The 22,304-nt window shown below is 35.2% G+C and overlaps 1 protein-coding gene and 1 pseudogene across 1 annotated transcript in view; one reads left to right on the forward strand and one right to left on the reverse strand.

Moving 5' to 3' along the window:
- Window positions 1–22,304, reverse strand: part of LOC111156692 (exocyst complex component 2) — a 307,781-nt gene that overhangs the window by 17,817 nt on the left and 267,660 nt on the right. The window lies entirely within an intron of this gene.
- On the forward strand, window positions 20,481–22,069 carry LOC111156642 (annotated as a pseudogene).

A 22,304-nucleotide genomic window follows, 5' to 3' on the forward strand; every position in this document is an offset into this window, starting at 1 on the left:
CAACATAGTAAAACAACAACAACAACAACAGTGAACTGTGTACACTTTTTACCTTATAGACAACACTCTATGGCAGATAAGTTACAGCTGCATAAAACTTTTAAGAATAAAAAAAGGTAACCTAAAGCTTAAACTTCTTGCAAGCTTGAAAAAGTGAGACTTTACATACAGATCAATTGTCTTCAGAGCTCCTGAATGAATGCAGAAGCCCACAGCATACATTCTCTACCTTTGAACTGGTGTACCCACCATATGTGTGCTGCTCAGGAGACTATTCAAAGAGACAACTTTTCTTCTCCATGAATGCATAAAACATAAAACAATGGTAAGAGACATGGCAGGTGTTTTAAATAAGAGTTAATTAGAAATTCTATAACCAATACAGTGAAACTTTTTCTGTTTGGAAAGCAGTTGTTTCGTTTCATTTTTCAGTGCCTTAGAAGCATAAAAAATAGTGTGTAAGTAAAAGCATATACATGGCAGTTTGTCTCTATTATTTATACTGTAGTATATATAGAAACAGATCTACAAAGAGAGTATCAAAAAAGAAAGAGTAAGGTACAAGTTTCCTCTTTTTAAAAGATTTATTTATTTGACAGAGAAAGACAACATGAGCAAGCGCGGGGTGGGGTGGGAGAGGGAGAAGCAGGCTTCCCACTGTGCAGGGAGCCCAATGTGAGGCTTGATCCCAGGACCCTGGGATCATGACCCTGAGCGGAAGGCAGACACTTAATGACTGAGCCACTCAGACACCCCTAGGTAGAACTTTTAGTTGAATGCTGTAGAAGGATTACATCATTGTAAAAATAATCTTCATGCCCAAATTTTATTCAAAGTAATAGGTGTTTCAATTAATCTATGACTTACGTCAACTATAAAAGCTGTGGTTATTTATAAAATACACATAGAATTGTACACCAGAAAATGTCATGTTAAAATATGAGCTAAAATCACCAAATTATCATTGCACTCGTCTCTAAACTGGCTCTCAGGAAGGCTCTGAAGATTGACACACTGGCCCTTTTTTCTTTTTTTCAAGATTTTATATAGTTTATTTGTCAGAAAAAGAGAGAGCACAAGCAGGGGGAGAGGCAGACAGAGGGAAAAGCAGGCTCCCCGCTGAGCAAGGAGCTGGATATGGGACTCGATCCCAGAACCCCGGGATCATGACCTGAGCTGAAGACTGGTGTTTAAATCGACTGAGCCACCCAGGTGTCCCAACGCACTGGCCTTTATGTGAGTAATTATTGCAGGTTAACCTGTAATATGCTCAAAAGAAAATAGCCTAACACAGTGATTCTCAATGGGAGAGGCTGAAATGGGGTAGGGGGTTAGGTATATCTGAACTTTTCCAATATAGAAATGACTGTCCAAGTCCTAGGAGGCCAATAGTCTCATGGACATGTATATACAAAGAGGTTCTCCAGTTAAATCTGATATCTCTTCCCAGCCCTTCCCTGCTAGCTTTGAGAGAATTTGACCATTAGGCTCCTCCCTAGTTAATCTCAAACATTCAGAGAAAAACACTATCCTGAGACGTTTTCCTTCATAGATAGTTTTATCTGTTCGAGAATTTCATGTGAGTGAAAACCATACAGTATGTGAGCTTTTGTGTAAACCTTCCTTCACTCAGCTGAATGCTCCTGAGATTAATCCAGGTGGTACCAGTAATCTGTCCTCTTTAATGCTGAGTTATATTTGGTTACATGAACATATCACAGTTTATTCTACTGATCAATTCCTAGGCTGTTTCCAACTTTTGGTCATTATGTTTTTAGTCCTCTTGGTTAAATACCTAGGATTAGAATGGCTGGGTCATACAGTATGTTTAGGTGTTTTTAGTTTTGTTTTGTTTTGTTGCAAGGGCTTTTCTTGTCACTGTACTATTTTACACTTCCAGCAATGCGCAAGACCTCTAGTTTTGTTTTGTTTTGTTTTTTTAATTTTAGTTTTTCAGTGTTCCAAGATTCATTGTTTATGTACCACACATACGTGCCCTCCTTATTACCCACCACCAGGCTCACCCAACCCCCCCCAAACTCTCCCCTCTAAAACCCTGTTTGTTTCTCAGAGTCCACAGTCTCTTGTGGTTCATCTCCCCCTCCGGTTTTCCCCCAATTCACTTTTCCTTCCTTCTCCTACCGTCCCCTATGTTATTCCTTATGTTCCACAAGTAAGTGAAACCATATGATAATTGACTTTCTCTGCTTGACTCATTTCACTCAGCATAATCTCCTCAAAAAATTGAGATAGAGCTACGCTATGACCCTGCAATTGCACTACTGGGTATTTACACCTAAGACCTCTAGTTTCTTTTCAGTCTTGCCAACACTTGGTATTTAAGCCTTTAATTTTCTTCATTCTGGTAGATGTGTAATGGCATATTATTGTAGTGTTAATTTTCATTTCTCTGATAACTAATGATGCTGACCATCCTTTCATGTACTGATTAGCCATTCTGACTCTTCTGGAAATCAAATTACATGTATGCTAGACTTTTTGACATTGTCCCAGGTCTCTGAAGTTCTATTTATTTTTTTCCCAATGATTCTTTGCTCTCTTCTTCATATTGGTTAACATCTGTTGATTTATAAATTCACTGACTTTCTCTTTTATCCTGTCTAATCTGCTGTTATTCACATCTAATAGACTTCAAAAAATTCATATATTGTATTTTTCCATTCCAGAATTTCCATTTAGTTCCTTTTTTGGGGTTTTATTTTTCTGCTGAGATTTCCTAACTATTCATTCATTATGAGCATGAACAGTCTCTTTTTTAACATCACTGAATGCAGTTGCTTTAAAGTCCTTGTCTTCAAAATCCAACATCTGTGTCACCTCAAGATTGGTCTCAGTTGATTTTTTTTTTTTAATTGAGAGTGGGTCATATTTTCCCATTTTATTTTGTTTGTGCACTTCATGTAAGTTTGGATTCTTTCTTGGACACTATAAGTATTATGTATGAAGACTCTGGATTCTATAATACGCCCCTGAAGAGGACTGATCTTTGTTTCTTTTACCAAGGAATTAACTTATTTGGCCTCAAATGGAAAACTCTTGGCTCTTGGGCAGCACTTCAATTCTTACTTCATTTCTTCTAGCCTAACCGATCTGGCTGAAGTAGAGTTTGACCACACGTGTAGTTCAGGGGTCAACTAGTGATTTAGGCAGTATATACACAAAATTTTTTCTTTTGCTTTCTGCTCTCTGGAACACCTTGCTTTCCTATAATTGTGATTCTTCTGAAGCCTATTCCTCAAGCCAAAAAGATAGCAGGTTTTGTGAAGTTGTAGTCATCCCTTGGCCTGCCTTCAGGCTAAAAGACGTAAAAAGTGAAAAATTCCTCAAGTGCCATTTCTTCAAAATCACTCACTAATGGTCATTCTCCAGTATCTTTAGGTTTTTGTTTTTATACTTTTTATTTTTCTACATTATTTAAGATTATAGTTGTTATCTGTAGGAAGATGGCCTGAGAGAAACTTCCTCAGCCACTACTGGAAGCAAAACTGTCAGTACTTTTAAAAAATACATTTGCAGTGTGCTCTAGGATCACTGCAGTTCACAGGTACCAGGTAACTCTGCCATATTGGTGAATATCCTGGATGCTCTCAATTTGGTTATATACATACTAAGAAATATCTGGTTTATAGAAGTTACATTTGTTATTATAATTATGTAATTTTAATAACTATAACATAAACCAATGGATTATGAGTAGAAAGGGACTGTTGTCATTTCTATGAAAACTGCCCTGGTTGGTTTCAAACCAATTTTTAAGATTTATTAAGTTGCTAAAAATTTCCTGCTGAAACTGAATTTGTGAACTGAAGTGAAGACAGTGATAAACTTAAAAAAAAAAAAAATCACAAACTTTAGAAGGAATCTGCATTCAGATAATTTCACAAGAGTCATTAAGGTCTTGCTCTACTCTAAAGAAACAGAAACTCTAAAATTTTTAGACAATGAATGGGGTATGGCTTATATAAAAGATATGATGGCAGATGATAAATCAGCAGATACAAAAAAAACAACCCCCAAACCTGTCTGTATATCATAAGATTGATGACTAAAAATATATTTGTATGTTTTAAATGAAATAAAAGTTCAACATGGAACTGAATTATTTTGGTACCTGTAATGCTCCATTTTTGCTGAAGGATGAAACACACTGCATTAGTCGACTCAGCTCTTCGGAAACTGCTTCGACCACCTTGGATAGAACTCGAGGTACCAATTCTTTGGAAATAGTGAACACCTGATGGAAGGGTTTAAGGTAAGAAGGAATAGTGCGTTATGGGAACATTTCCTAACTTGAATTTGTTAAAAACAAAGAAATGCACAAAACAAAATAACTCACAGGTCTTCTAAGTCATATTTTTAAAGGATCATAATTATGAATGAAAGGAAGATATACTTAAGTTGTATTAAGTGATTCATGCCAAAACTAATCCTCTTAAAATATATTGGCAAATATAATTCTGAAAGGTATTGTTGATGTTGACAAAGTAAAAATAGTTTCAAAGATTTCTTCTTCCTCTTGCCTTTTTCACAAAATGAAATATTATTTCTAAAGAGAAAACTGTAGAAATAAAAATATACTGTGTCAGTTTTTTACCACATTTAAAAGAAAAACATACTGGGCCAGACTTAGATTAAAACATCATATCATACTGGGCCCTTTATTGTGTATTGGACAACAAAAGTTCCCAATTGGGGACAATAAAGTCCCCAATTTTACTATTTGCTGAATTTAATATGTATTTCCTTTCATTTGACATAAAATATTTTCCAAATTTGAATTTTGATATTTTCAGGCTAAGAGTTATTATATTTGAAAATGTGGTCAAACATTTTACTATGCTGATTTATAAATTTGTCAGGTTAAGATCAGGTAGGAAATAATAAATAATAAACATTACGAATGAAATTCTACCTTTAGTCACTGAGATAAATTAAAAGTTTATCTTAAACTAATTAAAAAAATTAAAATTGGAAAACCTAATACAAATCATGGTTACTGATAGTGAACATTAATAATAGCTGCTTCTTTGAGAATCACCATGATCACTAAAAATGCCTACATATTTTGCAATTCTTCTGACTACCACCTGTTCATCTACCACAGAAATGCTTTCACTGACTGATGATTTAATTTTATACTCTAATTTTACTGGAAGCTAATATAATAAGAAAGCATTTGTAGTTCTTTGGAAAATCATGATAAAATAATTTTAAAATGTATGTGATAAGTTCTTGCTAGAGTTAAATCATATAAACTTTATAGAGGAATGTAGGTTTTCCTTTATTAAGAAATGAAAACTATAGGGGTGCCTGGGTGGCTCAGTCATTAAGCATGGGCCTTCGGCTCAGGTCATGATCCCAGGGTCCTGGGATGGAGCCCCACATTTAGGCTCCCTGATCAGTGAGAAGCCTGCTTCTCCCTCTCCCACTCCCCCTGCTTGTATTCCCTCTCTTGCCATCTTGCTCTGTCAAATAAATAAAATCTTTTTTAAAAAAATGGAAACTGTAACATACTATATTTCTCTTTCTGCTTGAGTTGTTTCAAACCTAGAGACAAATTTAGGAAGCATTCTCTTGTTTCCTTTGGTTACTCTTCTGTTTTAGCCTGCATTATCCGTTTTTCCAGTTTACCTTGATAACCTCTGATAATTTTGGTTGAAGATAGTGGTATAAACTAAAATCACTTACATCAGATATATACAGCTTAAAAGGCACTCAAGCAACAGTGGAAATTATCTAATGATAACCTCTTTGCTGGGCCCCATTTTATCTGGTCATCCATCAGTCTATGAGCTAAAACAACTCTGAAAGTACTGGCAAAGCAGTGAGTAATGGATTGTGAAATTATAGAATAGGTAGTCATAGTGGTGATAATGGTGATAGCTGTGCCTCTTTTGATGTTCCTTAGAAGAGTCCTTCTAAGAAGGATGTTAACAAAGGAGGTTAATGTGAAGCTTAAGATGATAATGCTTTAAGTGAGGACAACTTTTAGCAAGAACCAGAGGCATCAACATCTACATGTACCTAAGTCAGCTAGTGATAGGAAACCATGCACCTGCTTCCTAACCTCAGCGTGCCCTTTCAGTCTATCTTTCTAACAAGTCTAGTTTTTTGGAATCCCAGCCACTATGTAAGAGCACATTGCTACACGAATAAGACACCAGTGCTTATTTGTCTCCTAGTTAAAAAGAGGTCAATGAATTTTCCAAGACAAGGGATTTAACATACCTTTCATTTTTTCAATCTCTCTTCTCCTTACCTTTTGAACACTAATGAATTTAGTTTTAAACACACACAATTTCAGAAAAAAACCTCTCAGAGTTAAAAAGCACACATGTGTTGAGTGTGATTGTGTGTGCATGTATGAAAATAGAGTTGTGTTTTATTTATACTCAATATATATTCTGAAGGGAAAAAAAGACCACTATATAAACCATCAAATTTGCCTTTTTTTTTTCCAGTTACCCATATTTCTCAGGAACACCTAATGATAGCTTACCTCTGCATGCACAGCAATTATATTCACCAATGCTTCTTTTAAATAGTTTCTGACACCTGAAATAAAAATGAGGGAGGGAAAAAAGGCATTTAATGGAAACAAGCTACCCATCTCCCTTGATGGCATTACTGTGCACTGTATGTACTACTGCTTTAGAGTTTTCTAAGGAGAAACAGAAAGTAACACTACCACCTTCTATTTCCTTTTGAGGACCAAATGGTAAAAGGACTATTTTCGTACAGGTTAAAAAAAAAAAAAAAAGTAAAATTAGGCATTTTCTTTCATTGTTTTTCCATTTCTGTCATTATTTTTCTGAAACTGATGGTCAGTCTCTTTCAAAATTGAAATTTAAAACTATCCTTCAGTTTCTTCATATCTGTGTGTGTGTGTATGCACACACACATTTACATTAGCAGAGCCCCCCAAAAGACAGAAGATATTCACCAAAGCTTATAAAAGCTAAATTATCTATTATAACATCTTATTTCCAAAGGTAAAAGTTAAGTCATGCAGAATGACCATTTTTAAAATATTTTATTTATTTATTTGGTAGAGAGAGAGAGATCACAAGTAGGCAGAACAGCACACAGAAAGAGGGGGAGGGGAGGAGGGGGAAGCAGGCTCCCCGCTGAGCAAAGAGCCTGATGTGGGGCTCGATCCCAGGACCTTGAGATCATGACCTGAGCCGAAGGCAGAGGCTTAAACCACTGAACCCCCCAGGTGCCCCCAGAATGACCATTTTGCTCTTAAAAAATTACTTCTGGGAGAAATTTTTGACAAAGTCACAATCTGATTCTGTAAAGCAAGTTAAAAACTGGACAAAATTTAAGATTTCAGGACAGTACAGAATTAACAAATACTACTTCACTCAAAAGCAGGTACTCAAAAGCAGGTGTGCACAAGATTTAACAGTATAGGAGTCTTAAGTCAGAATATCTTGGATCAAACCCCAGCTTCATCAGCTACAAACCATGATTTCTGGCAAGAAGACTGAGAGTCCAGTTTTCTCTTCTATCAGAATATAAGAACAGTATCTATCTTGTAGGTTTACAGTGAGGAGTATAGGAGATAATGCATGTGATTAGTCCTGGTATCCACAGGCTCAGTAAGAACTTTTATTACTATAATTTTGTAGGAAAAAATATAAAACAAAATGCTACTTTACTGTAACTCTAAAGAAATTACATTTACTTGGAGTGGAATATTACTTCAGAATGCCTTCTAGAATTGCAAATACTGAGAAATCTTTTCCTATAGAACAGAGAAAAGTCTCCTGTATTGTAAAATCATGGATTTTAACAGTAAAAATATTAAGGAGAATCTTTTTCTATAATGTCATCTAAGCTACTGATTATTTAGAAAAGTTGAGATTAAAGGCCAAGAACTATAATGAGCTTTCTGAATTGGCATTTTCAGATTCTAAATATATAACAAGCTTTCAGTTCTGTCATATGCAATGGTACATAAATAGGTACACTATTTTTCTTTTGAGGAGCCAATTTATATATACTTTGGGATACAAGGTTCAAGTGTTATTAATTCTGTTTTTCTGGTGGAAAAAAGGAGAAAACTGTTGAAGAGCAAAAAATATTCAGAAGTTAGTTGAAGTCAACTAATTGAAAGGTACAAGTTTTATCTAGGAGGTAGGAGAGAAAAATATCAGGAACCTATTGTAAGTGAAAGTGAAATAGACTACCTTGTGCTCAAGACCAGAAAAGCTTTCTTCCTCTAAGGGGAAAGTCATACCACAGAGTTGTTCCTTTGGATTGTTCATCTGTTATATATAGTCAAGGCAACAGGGAGATCTGGCTGTGACATCTGTTTCTGGTGACTATGGTCATCCCAGTCAAAAGGACTCCTCTTGTCCCTTGTTCTCCAGGCAGTTCTCTTAGGGTGAGTGGAGGAAAGCACGGAAGGGTTCTCCAGTTCAAGAATTCATAACCACCGTTCTCAGGTCAAGAATTTTTAAATTGCAATACGTGAAAGACTAGCTCATACACACATACATACTTATATACATATATACATAACCATGTATATAGTTACTAAAAATATAAGCACAATCTTAAGCCAGTGATGATATAAGGAACTTAAGAGTAAGAAATTCAATAGTCTCAGCTGTTTGTGAAAACCATGATTCTGTCAATACTACTATCTGAACAAATGTCAGGAGTTTGGGTGCTAGCAATGTTCTAGCAATGATGATTAGAAATGTCAGGGCAGTTTTTAACTTCTAAGATTCTTCAATGTAAAAGACAAGAGTGGGGCCAGAGTGCTGACTAAAAAGCAGAAAATTAAAGTTAGAATAAAGCAAGCCAGTGTCACATGCTATCAACTCAACTCCCACTCTGACCGTGATAGGAAAAACATTTCCTGGCAAGAACCCATCAGACTGAGCATTACTAATAAAACACCCTGTAAAAGAGATAAATCTAAATTACTCAATATAATTCTAAAGCAAAGCTATGAATAGTAAGAATAAAAACTAAGATACTTTCAGCCATTAGAACTATATTGCTGTTGATAAATAATATGAAAACAAAAACAAGCTTCCTGTTTTAGGCTGACCACAGGTTTCACAAGGATAATATGTTAGAAGGAACACACAGCCTCAACCTGAACAAAATGAGGAAAAAAAAATTCTATCTCTTGGAGACTTAATTTTTATGACTAGAACAAAATGAAATAATTGTACCCCCCCCCTCCAAAATAACCCCAACAACCACTTTAAGAGATTAAGTGGTAATGTTGGAAAAAAATTTCTGGCCCTAGGAATGAACAGAAAGAGAGCTCTCGGTCAAGCCACACATCATGTCAGTATGGGTTCAAAAAGACAGCATTAAATTGAACACGTCTGAAAAATGCATGCTTAGTTTGAGATGGAGATTTGTGAAATATTATTACAACCTTCCAAAGCAATGCATATGCTGGTGTTAATAACTTAAAAATAAAAACTTTTAAAATAAAAATAAGTCATTGATTGCCTCTCTACAAAAATCCATTGTGTTAAATACAGAGAGATTTATTTTTATTGCATATTGGGCTGAAATTGTTATTAGTTCTAAGGGAATGGCTAAAGTTCTCATTAATTCATTTAACATCCATTTGTTGAGATTCTACTCCATGGTGGACCCTGAAAGGCTCACATCAGAGGTAATGAGACATTAAGTCTTTCAAGTAGAGCATGTGTATATCCTCAGTATGTATTAAGACCTCAAAGTTTTAGTTATTAAATTTTATCCTAATGTATTGGTATTCACATGTGTGTCTAAGTCGCATGTAGCAAATACGTGGTATGAAAGGGTTTTATATTGTGAGAAAAAATCTTTGTAATACAATTTATACTAATTTGTAAAACATTTACTTACAATTTCTATTTTTCTTAAGTTCTTGAAAGGTTAAAGATTAGTACTGGGGAGGTGTGGAGGAAGGGCACTGGACTTAGAGACTAGACAGCGTCAGTGTCTAGGGACTGAGGTCTGAAGGTTCACAAACATCAAACAGATAAGATCTTTGTGGTCTTCCTAGTTAAGAATTTCAATTCCTTTCTCTTTACTCCACTCTATAGCCTGTTATCAGCCGAAGGAGAAACAAAACCAGTATCACACCCTACACACTAGTCTATCCTCCCTAGCACCTATCCTACTCACTCAGGTGTCCACACTGAGACTTTCAGATGTGTTTCTGAAAAAATAAACACAGATTAACCCCCTGGGTTTAAGTGCCTGGTGAGTTTTCTGCTTTAAAATATTGCTCCAAATCCAGCTATAAGAGATTGTCAGTTCTTTTAAAAATATGTACCCCAAAAAGCCTATAGCATCCTGGTAGGATGCACAAGCTTGCCTTGCTTGCTTATGTGGTACTGGTGTCAAAGGACCCCATCAAAACACAGCTGACAGAAGGTAGCAATCTTCTTTTTGGTGGTTAGAGTGACAAATTTGCTCTTTACTGACCTGGAAGAGGAAAGTACAAGGCAATCATGCCAAAAGGACAGAAATTCAATTACTCAGAGCTGAAAGAAACAGAATTAGGTTTTATAAAATATAAAGTTGGGTCTTCCCTGTGATTTCACTGACAGCTGAGCTAAGTTGCTTGAATGGAATGGGTTAGATTTGGAAAGCAAGCAAGAGGTAGTAAGAAAGATCCCATAGCTCTCAGAGAAGAGCTGTACATAAATTTTCTTATTAAAGTGCCTGAGGTCTTAAAGTGGATGGCAGAGTTTAAAGGGACCATGATTCATGGGGGCAGGACCAGGATTTGATTTTTGGTTATGGTACTATTTTCAAAAGGTCTATGATGACTACGACGAAGGGATGATTTTGTAGTTAATTTTGGTAGTGTGTTTTCTTCTCACTACATATTATTCTAGTTTTAATATTATTAACATTAATGGTTGATGAAGACTTTTAAGTTCATTGAGGTGATAGAGAGAACACTCAATGTAAAGCCAGAACACTTGGGATCAAAGTTCTGGCTTACCTATATGCTAATGATAAGGCCCTAGACAAAAATCAGTTCACCTTTTAGACAGCAGCTTAGTTTACAAAATGTAGAGATTACAATGTCTGTTTTGCTATCAAAGCTGTTATAAAAATGATATATATTTATCTCCTTATTGTTTAAATATTTGTTGTGCATCAATTATGTGCTAGGCACCGCCAGATGATGGTATAAAAAAGTGAGCAAAACAGACATGGCCCCACCCTAAGAGAGTTTATGTGGTAGAGGACATGTTGTAGATTACAAAGCAGTACACATATTTAAGGTACTTTTTAAAAAGAAAGACATAAATAGTTGGGTAAAATGTATGATAACTAGAAGAAGGGAGCCAATTTCTTTTTCTGAAACACATGGTTTAGAAGTTTAGATACTATAATCCATCATGTAACCCCCTGGCTACAGCTTAATTGTAGGCAAAGTTCTTTTGAGTGGCACTAGCAATCTCTGAACAGCTAAATGTGTGTATTAGAACATGACAGCAGCAGACAGCCCAGATACAATATCAAATGCTACTGGGATGTGCAATAACTGGAGATTTGTCTTTGACTATACACTTATTTTTCTAGTTTACACAAAGTTCTCTAGAAGTTGTAATTTTAGTGGAACTGTTTCTGTCACACTTTGCATTGCTTTGGAAAAAATGGCTGAACATAACATACCAGCAATGGTTAGGGAAGAACTGACTTCTACGGGGACACCTGAGTAATGGCCTGGGTAAATCAGAATTATACATTTGAACAGAAGGCAGATGCAGGTGCTGACCTCAAATACTCACATTACTTACTAAGCTGTCATCTTGCAGAAAGTTTCTGAACATCTCTAATGTGTAGCTTTCTCATTTATCAAACAGAGATACCATTTAATAAATGAAATAATGCTTCTAAGAGGCTAACAGTATATCTGTCGGGCAGTCAGCAAATGGGAGGAAGTATTACTGGTTACGACCAGCTGACTCTCCCTTGTATTTCAGAGGTGATACACTTAGATCACCTCTCATGTCCTCTCAGCACCAACTCCCTCTTCTCCCACTGTAGCAGCTTTCCATTGATTTACATGACTACTTAATTGATAACTATCTACCCTGCTAGATTGTTAACTCCACAGGCATAGGCATTGTCCTCCATTTACCACATCTTTTTATCCTCACTACCCATTACAGTGGCTGGTCTGAGACACAAGTTCAAAAATATTTATGAATGAAGAAAGAAGGCAAACATCATGTATGTCTTGCTCACTAGTAAGTTCCCTTAACCCTCTTAAATAAAGTGATAAAGGAATGAATGAGTGAACAAATACATAAGAGAAAAATTTTAATGCATGTAGGATTCTATAATATGAATTTTGTACTTGAGCCATCATCCACTAAAAATGTAAATGCCTCAGTTTATGTGTAAAGGAGATACTCTCTGCTAAAGCATATATCTCTTACTTTTCATAGGATTCAAGAAAACAAAAACAGTTCTGTTGAAATAATTCTGTAGGATCCATTTGAAAAATATAATTTGAATCAATTATGTATAACAAAATGGAATACTGCTGAGTCTAAATATATGTTTTCCAAATATGCTTTGTTTTTCTGGCTATATACTTAATTAGCAAATAGCTTATTTCAAATAATAAACCTTTACATTTATTGAATGCTCATTATGTGCTACTCAGGAAGAAGCCCAGACATATTAGAACATAATGAACACTTAGTAAATGTGTTAGGAAACCAGGGTTTTAACCTTAGCTCCAACATTAAAGTGGGCCATAAATACCACATTTATTTACAGTACTACTAGGAAATGAGCTGTCCATGTGAACAGTGCACACAGAAAAAATAAGGCAAACTGACTTGTTTCTTGGAGTTACAAATGTTACATTATTATGATGTAGTAATAAGTATTGTTTTTAAAAAGGTTCCTCTTAGATAAACCCCCACAACTTTCCAAAGGAATGAGAACAACTTCTAAGTATTTACAATATGTATCTCCTCTACTTTCTGAATATAAAATTAGAATGTGTCATGATATTTGACAAAAAAGTGTCCCCACCCACACGGTATCAATCTAGACTATCACTTAGCAATTAATCTAGTAGCCCAGTGTGGAAATTCCCCATGGAGAAAACAAAGCTCATCTCTACTCTGAGCAAGAACCTGTAGGCTCCTTCTTGCAGGGTGGGCTTCCTGTAACTGGGCTTGGACCACATACCATCTTCTCCAATAATGAAGGTCTTTATATTCATACATGAAAGTGGGTAAGAAATATTTTTTTTTCTTGCCATATTTGTCAGTTTCTTCTTTTAATCACATAAGAGGGACAGTTGGTTTTGGAATAGGCATACTACTAAAAATATTTTTGAGTGCCTATTACTATTACAGGCCAGATTCTCTTCCAGGTGCTGGGGTTATAGTAGTGACCAAACAAAACAAAACCAACCACCCAACCAAACAAACAAAAAACAAATTCATAAGAAATGAAGCCCTCCTCCTCACAGGGCATACATTGCACATGGGAGAGAGCTTTACATTGTCTCTAAAACAGCACAAGAAAGCAACTGTATGAAAGAAAACTGTTTGCCAAACACTAAAACTCAAATTGGTAAATAGGGCTCTGTTTGATGAAATCCTCAGGACCATTTATGAGAAAACGGTCCCCTGACACGTTGAAAGGATCTTACTATTATTTTTGTGCCGATCTGATGGAATAATACCTAGCGATAAGCTATAATAGATAATGTATGGATGTGTATAGAAAGAATTGGATTTACATCTTAGCTGGAAAATCAGCTAATTCGCTGGAGCTTCAAGTTTTCTTTGAAATATGGGAAAATGTTTTATATATTAAAAAGTGTTTCATAAGCAGATTTGATTTTTCTTATAATTAATAATTCTGGCTGAGGCACCTGGGTGGCTCAGTGGGTTAAGCATCTGCCTTCAGCTCAGGTCATGGATCTCAGGGTCCTGGGATGGAGCCTCACATCGGGCTCTCTGCTCAGCAGGGAGCCTAATTCCCCCCCTCTCTCTGCCTCCTGCTCTGCCAACTTGTGATCTCTATCAAATAAATAAATAAAATCTTTAAAAATAATAATAATTTTGGAAAAACTGCTAGGCAGACTTCTCTAAAGAATGTCTATATTAAAAAACATAATAGTAAACATTTTGGATTGATCAACCTTTCTTCTTGATTTTTTTATTTTGAAAAAAAATCAAATACTAATTGAAAAGAATTAAAACACAGAAGTATATGTTTTCATAATAACAAAAAGTCCAATAAACTCTTTCGTCCTTCTCTCTAGTTTGGTATGTATTCTTCCAAATCTCTTTTAATGAATATAAACTTTTCTCCCGCAAAAATGAGATTACACTACACATTTCTTCTTGAAACTTGCTTACTTCATTTTGTAATAAATCACAAACACTCTTCCATGCCAGTGTATACATATCTACCTTATTATTTTCAGTGGCTGCTGGGTATTTTATGCAATAGATGTGCCACAATTTATTTATTCTGTATTTATTCTAATTTATTAATTTTATTCTGTTCATAATTTATTCTATTAGACAATTACATTGACTTTCAGTACATACTACTAATAATGCTGCAATGGATATCAATCTTTGTATTCTCATAGAATAATTTATGTAAGATATTTTCCTAGCAATGGGATTGCTGAGTCAAAGGTTTTTAGTTTTGATCACTTCTGCCAAGCTGTCATTCAAAGCCATACAAAATTATAACTCTGCTTTTTTATACCTTTTTATTTTCTTAACTTGGATTCCCTAATTATGATATTTAATAACTATAATATATGCTCTTTCTCAATTATGACAATGACAAAACCTTCCACTAGAATACTAAAATAAAATTTTAACCAAAACACAAAGATCAAAGGAAATTTACTAAAATTTACACAAGACTTATACTCAATCTAACTATATAAAGACTGTGTAAAAAAGAGCTAGAGGGACGCCTGGGTGGCTCAGTTGGTTAAGCGGCTGCCTTCGGCTCAGGTCATGATCCCAGCATCCTGGGATCTAGTCCTACATCGGGCTCCTTGCTCGGCGGGGAGCCTGCTTCTCCCTCTGCCTCTGCCTACCACTCTGTCTGCCTGTGCTCGCACGCTCTCTCTCTCTAATAAATAAATAAATAAAATCTTTTAAAAAAAAAAGAGCTAGAGAGAAAAGAGCACTGTGCAATTACAGAAAGCAACTGCTGTACTATTTGAACCTATACCAAGAATGCAAATTTTTCCATGAAGCATTTCCTGTCATAATTGGACAGACAACTTCTTTAAACACAGACTGATTTCAAGGTACGCTGCCTAATGTTGTTTTGAAACATGATATTCTTCAGTCAATACTATAAGAAATCAAACTTTGGAAACTCTGGAGATACTACCTACTTTATAAACCACATTTCCTGTTTTTAACCCCTATGCCCTAAATCAGTTATCAGTCCTAGTCTACAGACAAAAATAGATCGAAAAATACTAAAAATATCCCACAATGTACTTTTTTTGGGTCAAACTGAAACACTACATGAAAGAGCTTTGGGGTATTTTCTTCTAAATAAACTATCTACTCAATTACACTCTGAAGGCACATTATTGAAATTACTGCCTATTAAAAAAAGGTAACCAAAAACTATCAATATTGGCAGACAAACAGAAAGGCCTAAATATCTTGCAACAAAATTAGTTTTTGTTGGAATAGAGAAAGGGTTTTAAGTTTCAGGTCTTCATATTTTAGTTGGCTCATTCCTAAATTGATCTCTTTTCCTAAACTGATAAATGTCTTTTGCCATATCAGAGATTTTTAAAATGAACACTTGAGGAGAGGATACCTTTCATATGTAGTATGTGAATGAATAATCTCAACCTTTACAGTTCTCTATTTTCTTTCTCAGGATATTTATTTTTCTGGCTTTAATTAATATGATCTCCTAGCTTTTAAATATGAATAGGAAAACTCTGCCTTATGAAAATAGAAAATACTACCAGCACTGAAAATAAGAATAAAATTATTTCATGGCTTATGTTTTCCATTTGTAAGAAAGGATTTATATTCATAAGAGTTTAGCATTCATATACATCACAAATAGCTTTCAAGACTTAATAATGAGCAAGGATATCACAACATATCCCATTTCAAAGTTAAAGTCTGGTTGGTAAAACAGATTATGAATTACACTAACATAGAATATTAAAGAACACTGTACACATTTAGCATAGAATATCAGTTTCATCATTTGAACATGATACACTGAATTTCAGACCTAAAGGTAGACCTTTAATCAATTTAACATTAGCTGATAAATCAAACTCATTTGTTTCAATTTAATCTTTTGGCAGAAAAAAAAATTTTCGTTAGAACCAAACAAACAAAAATGAAAAAGACAAGAAAATAAAAGTCATTCTATCTATGCAAATGGATGCATTTTGTTTTACACTTGCAATGTTTTATTACATTTGTATATCACATTTCATAAACAGGTCTGTAGTAACTGTTCAACTTCAAAATAAGTTTTTTTTTTTTAAATAAAATGACACTGATTAAATCAAAACCAATAAATGCTCATGAGAGAAGCCAGGCACAAAGAGCCTGTTTGAGTTAGAATCCTGGCTCCCCTAGTTAGCTGTGTTGGTCTCTGTGATTCACTGAACAAACACACAGAAAGTGCTCTACCACTGTCTGACCCATGATAGGTGGTACCATCTATGGAGCACCTATTGCAGCTATTGCATCCCTAAAACTGGAATCACCACTGTGGAGCACAGTAAAGAAATGATAAGATAAAGTCCCTATTTTCAACATTTTTATGGTTCCACATACAACTTAAGAAATAAAATCTGTTCCAACCATTAAACTGAAAAAAAAAAAAAGTGTTGAAATTAAAAACAATGAAGTTGTAATAAAATTGAAGGCAGAAAAAAAATATGAAAAGCCAGTAGCTAACTTGGATAAGAAATTTTTTTTTAAGATCGTATTTATTCATCTGACAGAGAGATCACAAGTAGGCAGAGAGGCAGGCGGGGGTGGGGTGGGGGAGTGGGGAAGCAAGCTCCCTGCTGAGCAGACTGCCTGATGCGGGGCTTAATCCCATAACCCTGGGATCATGACCTGAGCCGAAGACAGAGGCTTTAACCCACTGAGCTACCCAGGTGCCCAAGAAATTTTTTTTTAAATTGAAGTACAGTTGATAAAAAATGTCACATTAGTTTCAGGTGTACAACATAGTGATTTAACAACTCTATTATGCTATGCTCATAAGTGTACTTACGATCTGTTACCATACAACACTATCAAAATACCATTGACTACATTCCCCAAGCTATACCTTTCGTCCCTGTGACTTATTCATTCCAGAACTGGAAGCCTGAGTCTCCTACTTCCCTTTACTCATTTTGACTATCCTCCGATCCCTCTCCCTCTGGCAAACAAGTTTGTTCTTTTTATTTATGGGTTTGGTTCTGGTTGTTTGTTTTTAGATTTCACATGCAGTATTTGTCTTTCTGTGTCTGACTTATTTTACTCAGCATATATCCTTTAGGTCCATCTCAAACCAGTCACCTGGCACTTCACACCAGTCAGAACAACTAGTAACAAAAGGACAAGAAATAACAAGTATTGGTGAGAATTTGAAGAAAAGGGAACCCTTGAACACTGTTAGTGGGAATGTAAATTGGTGCAGTCACTGTGAAAACAGTATGGAAGCTTCTCAAAAAATTAAAAATAGCAATAACATACAATCTAGTAATTCCACTACTGGGTATTTACCCAAAGAAAACAAAAACACTAATTCAAAAAGATATATGCATCCCTATGTTTATTTTAACATTATATACAGTAGTCAAGATATGGAAGCATCCTAAATGTCCATCTACAGGTGAATGGATAAAGAAGATGTGGTGTGTACACAGACACAGACACATACACACACACGAATATTACTCAGCCATTAAAAGAATGAAACTTTGCCATTTGTGATAAAATCTTGTAAATCTTTCAATAAGCATCTTTTAAGCCTAACTGTGACAATTAAAACTCCTAAGCCCTGGGTTTTTAACTGTTGGAAATGAAATTGAAGAAGCAGCATGGCAAGGTAGAAAGGGCTTGGATGGTGGCATCTGACTTAGACAAGTTGTTTTCATATATTAGCTACACTTCCATTATCTGTAATACTGCTTTAAAAGCTTATTGTAAACACTACCAACTACAAAGGCACAGGAGCTCAACAGCAGCAAGGAGAAGGAGCAGCAGAGGTAGTAACAATGACTCATTTCATTGCCAGGATTTTGTTTCTCTCTTTTTAATAACATCTTCATTCCAATATTTGAATTCTCAGTTATTTTTACTCTTGAAAAATGTTATTAATAATTATTCAGTTGTTTTTCCATCTTCAGTATCAATGCTCACTTTTATGACTCTACAAAATTTGTTGCTTATGGAAGTCTCTGGTACAGTTTTATCCAAAAACAAATGCAATAACCCCTGTATTCTTCCTGATACTTTTACCATTCATTATTGTAACCTTTTAACTCTGCCATACATTGACATGATCCAGTATGTCACTGTTTATCAGGGAAAAAGGAAAACTGGATACACATACTGCCCTTTTGGCAAGCCACCACCTGTTTCTTCAGCTGGGGTAGGACTGTGAGACCAAAGCCTATGAGCCATCACTCAGGGAAAGCAGCAGCTCTCCCTCTTCTGATCTTGTTAGGTATGCCTCGAACAGAAAAGACACAAAGTGCTTTTTCTTTAACCCAATTATTTACAAAATATTGGGATATGCAAAATTATATAGTACTGTTATCCCTCTGGCCTGACCCATCTCCTATAACTCAGATACTTCTCCAATAAGAGTGATAAAGTCAGAATTTGAAGACAGAGGAAAATCACTGAGGTCCTAATTTTAGTACCTTGAACAAGACTGATTCCTTTTCTGAATCTCCAAATTTTAAAAATCAGCTGAATGGGGAAAATAAAATCTTACCCCAGTGGGGTTGTTGGCAGGATAAAATGTGATAATGTATGTAAAAATAAGTTAAACTGTAAAATATTTTTATTTAAAGATAGAGTTAGGGAGGGGCACCTAGGTGGCTCAGTTGGTTAAGCATCTGCCTTTGGCTCAGGTTGTGGTCCCAGTGTCCTGGGATCAAGCCCCACATTGGGCTCCCTGCTCAGTGGAGAGTCTGCTTCTCCCTCTGCTGCTCCCCTTGCTTGTGCTCTCTCTTACTCACTCTCTCTCTGTTTCAAATAAATAAATAAGATCTTAAAAAAAAAAAAAAGGGACCAAGGTTTGCAGAAAGGGAGGTGGGGGGAGGGATGGGGTATCTAGGTGATGGGCATTAAGGAGGGCACATGACATGATAAGCACTGGGTGTTATATGCAACAAACGAATCACTGAACACCACATCAAAAACTAAAGATGAACTTAAATTAAAAAAAAAAAGAAAAATGGACCAAAATGAATATTGTAATAAATTTATCAAGTTTTCAATATGAACTAAAGCAAACTTGATGTTTGGTATTTTATTTTTAATGTTATGAGCTTAAAAATGACAAAAATGGGCCAGCCTTACATGTTTCCATTCACACAGTTATGACTTAAATAGTATGTCACCAGGTTCTCTCACATGCACTCCTAAGGCAGTGTACACTACATACAAGGTGTCACTTCCATTTCTAAAGGAATCCATTTACTAAAACATTCATTTGTTCAAATATATGTTGAGAATTCATTATGTAAAGGGACTCCCTATTGTGGGGACTCCAGTGGTGACTAAGGCATGTTGCCTGCCATCAAGAGGCACAGTGTAGTAGAGCAGTCTCCAAACTTTTTTGATTATGCAAGTTACAGGCCAAAAATTTTTGAGCCCTCTTGATATAAGATTATAATGTATAATATATAACCTCTGATTTATATAACTATGTCCCACTATGTAAATATATTATATTGTAATATATAAATATATCTTAATATATTTATATAATATATAAATATATAAGTAAAATGTACATATAAATAAATATAAATTTAAATTATTAAATATAAATTATAAATTACTTAATTGAAAAATATTTAAGTTATTTAATTTAAATACAAATTATTAAATATAAATTTGAATAAATTTATATATGTTAAATATAAATAAAATAAATAATATGAATATTATAAATAATAATGCAAATAAATAACATATAAATACATATTTATAATATACTTATATAATATAATATATATTGTGATATAAAATATATAAATTTATAAAACAATAATTTAGACATATATATGTACATTATATATTCCATGCATTATAAATATGAAAAACAAATTAGAAAAGAAGATAAAAAGGAACTAAAAACTATTTTTTTAGTTTAAACAAGCTAGGTTATGCTAAAGTTAAAAAACAACCCCAAAATATCAGCTTAACACAAAAGCAAATGTACATGCTCAGGAGACATGTCCCATGGGGGTCAGAGGGGCTGATCCCTGTAGTCATTCATGGACCTCAGCTTATGGAGGCTTCACCTTAAGGTAAGTTTTTAAGTTTTACATTTAACAAATAAAAGTGTTTTTAAACTGAAATCACAGTGATTTAAAGGTCTGAATCTATATTCACTTTATTTAGATACTTGGATTTAGTGACTTTCACAGCTGAAAAGTCCTACACAAAGTATTACACAAAGATAAGCACTTGAAAAAAATACACATTTGGCTGCACTTACTAAATCATGATACTCTGTTCTCAAGATTTTTAAGTTTGACGTTTTCCCCTCTTTTAAAAATTAAGTCTTACAGATGGCTGTCATAGTGGAGCCCTCTGGCTGAGAGTGAGGATCTACGGAAGGTTTACTGAGCCCATTAATAACCCCTGTTGAGACTCATGTTATCATGTCCTGCTACCTGCACTCCCACCCCACCCCATCTCTATTCTTTTTTTTTTCTAAGATTTTATTTATTTATTTGATAGACCGAGATCACAAGTAGGCAGAGAGGAAGGCAGAGTGAGAGGAAGGGAAGCAGGCTCCCTGCTGAGCAGAGAGCCCAATGTGGGGCTCAATTCCAGGACCCTGGAATCATGACCTGAGCTGAAGGCAGAGGCTTTAACCCATTCAGCCACCCAGGCGCCTCCCCACCCCATCTCTATTATTAAGAAATGTGGCCGACGATACCTGGTCCAAAGATTTACAATGCAAATTTGGTCATTATGGTCCTAAAGTTGATATGTATGTTCCATTCGATTTATACACCTATCATCCAAGAGGATTTCCTTATGTTCAACTTGAAGACGTCTGTGACACCAAAGATGCTTTACATAATTTAGACAGAAAATGGATTTGTGGATGCCAAAATGAAACACAGTTTGCACAAGGGGATCAGAAGACTCCAAATCATGTGAAAACCAAGGGAGGGTGGAATGTGTACAGTTCTTTACACTATGATGACGGCAGATACAAATGTTCTAAAAGTTGAAGTTACGAAAGGAGATCAAGAAGCTGGCATTATGATTACAACCAGAGGAGATTTTACGGGCCCTGGGTGGCACAGTCAGTTGAGCATCCACTCTTGGTTTCGACTCAGATTGTAATCTCAGGGATGTGAGATCAAGCCCGTCTGGTGCTTAGCACAGAGTCTGCTTGAGATTCTCTCTCCCTGTCCTCCTGCCCCTGCCACTCATGCTCTCTCTCACTAAAATACATACATACATTCATGTATACAAAGAAGACTTTACAGTCTTAGACCAGCTAGAAGACCATAGCATAGCAGAAGCCATTCTGACGATGATAAGATTCGAACACTGAAACATATCTTTTTCAAGATCTAAATCCAATTCAAGACCATAGTCCAAGTCCCAGTTCAAGAAAGAAATGAATGCTAAATCACATTCTAAGTCTGTATCTCACACCAAAACTAGAGGCACTTGTAAAACAGAGTCCAAGACATATTATGTTTCGCTTAAGGTATAAAAAGAAGTCAAGGGAAAGACCCACTTAGATCCAAATCTAGTCAAGATCACAAACTAGGTCTAGGTCAAAATCTAGATCAAGGTCTTAGATTAATCTTTAAGTTCAGTGGATAGTATAAACCTTGATATTTTTAGGCATGTATCACTCAGTTTGGTTTACTTAAATTATCATGAATACAATGTTGCAATGATGCTTGTCAGTTTTCCCTGTACCAGGCAAATGGCTGTAATTAAAATGATACGCTGTTGTGAAGCCACTCTGAAGAGTCCAGTTTATTTAATGTTATGGGTAGCTACCAATTTGTGGTCTCTGTGTATTTTTGT

This window comes from Enhydra lutris, unplaced genomic scaffold (genome assembly GCF_002288905.1).
Source record: "Enhydra lutris kenyoni isolate GAN:26980312 unplaced genomic scaffold, ASM228890v2 scaffoldscaffold48, whole genome shotgun sequence".
Classification (NCBI taxonomy): Eukaryota; Metazoa; Chordata; class Mammalia; order Carnivora; family Mustelidae; genus Enhydra; species Enhydra lutris.